Source organism: Hemiscyllium ocellatum, unplaced genomic scaffold, assembly GCF_020745735.1.
Source record: "Hemiscyllium ocellatum isolate sHemOce1 unplaced genomic scaffold, sHemOce1.pat.X.cur. scaffold_201_pat_ctg1, whole genome shotgun sequence".
In the NCBI taxonomy this organism is placed as follows: domain Eukaryota; kingdom Metazoa; phylum Chordata; class Chondrichthyes; order Orectolobiformes; family Hemiscylliidae; genus Hemiscyllium; species Hemiscyllium ocellatum.
Genome location: NW_026867947.1, coordinates 512,401 through 516,156, shown reverse-complemented (window position 1 = coordinate 516,156; position 3,756 = coordinate 512,401). Strand labels below are relative to the sequence as shown.

The 3,756-nt window shown below is 41.9% G+C and overlaps 1 non-coding gene across 1 annotated transcript; it reads left to right on the top strand.

Moving 5' to 3' along the window:
* Nucleotides 1–576: 576 nt before the first annotated feature.
* On the top strand, nucleotides 577–672 carry trnar-ucu (transfer RNA arginine (anticodon UCU)). Its single transcript has 2 exons — nucleotides 577–613; nucleotides 637–672. It is a non-coding gene; the product is annotated as a tRNA-Arg (tRNA).
* The last annotated feature ends 3,084 nt before the right edge of the window (nucleotides 673–3,756 follow it).

Sequence of the window (3,756 nt, the reverse complement as noted above, 5' to 3'; positions counted from 1 at the left end):
ACACGAGCTGTTGATTTTAACCATACCTTTTGGCTTTACTTCAGTGAACTTTGCTTGTCCGTTGTAACCACCAGACTTCTGGAAGCGTCTGATTGCAGGGTGAGATATTCAGAGGAGGTGACAAGAATGGCAAGGCCTGGACCATTCCCATTGTGAAGGTAGACGAGCTAGGTTGGGGGTGTTTATCGAAGAGCAGGTTAAGGCTGTTTGAGTTAACCGATTAACGTGCACATTTTATGAAGAGGATAGATATGTATGAGAGGGATCAGCCTGTGTTGGGAAGGAATAGAGTGACATAAATGAAATACAGGAGACAAGATGTTTTTAGGAGATTTTGGGAGAATGCTTTCACCAGTAGAGTGTTGCTTATCTGGAAAACATTATCTGAGCATGTGGTAAAGCTAAGTATCATGAGAACGTTCCAACAGTCTGTAGTCGAACACTTGAAGAGCCAGAGCACACGTGGATAAGGTACAGGCACTGGAACGTGTGACGAGGACAGACAGATGCGAGATGGTTGTCCTGAACGCAATGGGTCGAAGGCAAATTTGTGTGCTAAACAAAGTGCAATAGCGCGGCTCTGTAGCGCAATGGATAGCGCGTTGGACTTCTATATCAATGACTGGTCAGGTTGCAATTCAAAGATTGTGGGTTCAAGTCCCATCAGAGTCGAATTTTGGTTTATGGTTTGGAAGGTGGTCAGAGCAGACTCGGCTGCTCATCTGCAAAACCAACAGTATTCATGCAGAAACTCAACTGTCCCGAAAGGGAACATTTTACTCTCACAAGTTTAAATTTTCGATGTCAATAAACATCTGTTAGTCAGTAGGCAACACGATGATGTGTATAGGCTGGAAAAAGACACAAAATTGTTGTGTCAGCCATGATGATATGGAATCACGGAGCGGGACGAAATCGGTATTAACAATGGGCTCCTTTGTGTCTGTGCCACTTCTGGACCAGGTTTTTAAACAATCACATTAAGAACAATATGAATGAAACGCCACGAAATATTTTAGTCTCACCTCCACATCCCCTTCCTTCCAGCTGGAATAGACAGCTCTTGTTTCAGCTTTAGATCAGACAGCGGAGGGTTCTGACGAGTTCTCCTTCAGGCTGAATGTTGCTTCGCATGGGTTTCAAAGTGGACACCTGGAGCAAGCAATTGCATGGATTCAGGGGATTCAGGGACAGATTTCCCCTTTGCTGGGCTGGAATTCTGGCCAAGGTAATGAACGTGAAGTTCTGACATTTTGAATCTTACTCTGGATTCTTGCGTCTTCAGCAATTAAATTGGAATTCACGTTGCCCTTGCATAACATTATTCAATCTTCACTGTTTATAAAAACCATGCCACGTCCTCGTGGGTGCAGTATGCTGAATATTGTTGTCGTTGTGTGCAGTGTGGGTCGATGTTCATATGAACATGCCGATGGAAGTTGGTGAAATTTCAGTGAATCGAATTCCCTGACGAAGTGAAACCGATCGAAGGAAAACCCCAGTCCAGTGGCGACATGACATTTCCGGTGATCAACGCAGGACACCACTGTAAACGTACGCAGCATTCAATAAAGTCGATTTCCGCCACATTTTTCTATGCCACATTTCCACCACATTTCTGGGACATTATTGTAATCTCTACGCTCTCACATTCTATAGGAAGAACATTCAAATGGCCAACTATCCATTACTAATGTCCTGAATTCACACACACATGCACAAATATGCGCATATTTATATATCCACACAGATATAAATGTATGTGCGCATGCATGTATATGTCTGTGCATATATATTTAAAAGTTACAAAAGAACGTTGAGTAAAACAACATTTATTCTAAAAAAATATGATTTCTTGGAGTGCTCTGTCCTTAGGAAATGCCTCAGTTACTTAAGACAAGCCATAAATACTCCCTGAGTGAATACCCAACACTCAACAGAGATACAGAGGTAATTTTTGCAAACAATGACGTCTTTCATACCGCTGATCCTGCGCTGTGTTAAATTCTGGAAAGGATGTTTAGCTCTTTACATATTACCGGTGTTGCTGCAAGCTCGCACAGGCCATTAAAGCAATCCACAAAATATTAGATTTATCTCATTGGACATTTTGACTGTTATCAGAAAAACTGGAATCGAAACGATAACGATGTTTTTAAGTATTGCTGTGAAGATTACAGAATTGCAGCAGGAATATTTTTCGTGTCTTGTTAATGGATATTTTGGGGGAGATGAGTGAGCAGTATATGGACTCACTCCCTTCTCTGTGATTGCAGCCAAATGTTCCAATGCAACACATGAAAGGATAAAGGTGCATTACATTGGCAGGTCAGTTCCCACTCACGATAGTATAGTTTCACTTTGATTATCGCCATCGTCTAAAGTATTAGCTGAGTCGGGAGATCATGATCCTGAGTGTATGCTGAGACATTTCGAGAATTAATCCCACACTGTTGGCTTCACTTTATATCATAAACCAGTTATGCAGCGGACTGAGCTAACTGGCTTCCCTTTCATGCTCAGTTTTTTGTACAATTTATAAAAGTTTACGTGGAACAAGCTGCTGAACCTTTCCTCACAATCAGCACATGCTGTACTTAGTCGCACTCAGTTGAAGGTGTTATGAACTTTCTATCCAATTAACTTTAACCAATTACAGAGTGTGAACATAAAGCGTACCCATCATGGCCGGCCAGATTCCCTGTCACGGTGAAATTCATTCCTCGCGTGTCTGCACGTGTCTTCACAAATATATTAGGATCAGCTTCTCAATAATCTTTCCAGCGAAGAAGAAATCGTTTTCGAATTCAACTGCTGTAGAAGGAAAAGGAAAACTTTCCAAATTTCTCTTTATCATTCATCGCTGGTTTTGAAGTTCTAAAGTTTTGATATAGATCCATCCGAATGAAGGAATTTCCCTCCTGTTTACTCTCACCAAATTCTCATCGCCTGGAAACCTTCCATATGGACACAACTCAGTTTTACCTGGTGTCACGTCACATGATCTATTCGTTTTTTCCACCAACACATGAAACCTCGCCTTTTCTTTTCAAATGGCATTACCCCTCACTACATCGATGGCTTCCTTTACATTTTTTTGTTTCCAAGTAAACACTGTCCATTCTTCCTGACGTCTTTTCATTACAGTCATCGCCATCCATGTTTATTATTATCTCTTTATATCCCTGTATAGCCAATGTTGGGAAAGGATGCTGGGTCCAATGCAACACATTAAAACCCGGTCTAATGCTGTGTACTGCCATTACCAATGTAGGGAAAATAGGAGCTAGTTCAGGCAAAAGTGAATCCATTGGTTGTCGCGTAATGGATCAATCCCTGACTGGGAAGTGACTGTTTTTCCTCACTTTTCTCCCTGGTCTGAACATTTGCTAAAGCAACACACTAAGGGAACATAGAATGACTATAGTTCAGAAACTGGCTATTCATTGCAAACAATGCACACCCAGTCCTCCAGGGATTAACGCTTACAGAACAATCTTTCTCTTCATTTGCGCCTGAAGTTCGCACCTTACTGACAGTCAACCCAGTTGTAGGCAAATCACATCTCTGGCGCTGTGAGGCAGCAGTGATAACCAGTGGACCACCTTATGGCCGTGTACAATATTGCAAGGCACATGTGGACGCGTTTGTCATGTGATTCCTGTCAAAGATGCTCTACTTTGTTGTTACCCTGACCAGGAACAATAAATTCTGATTCCCTGACCTAGAAATGAACCCAAACCACAACGGTGAAAG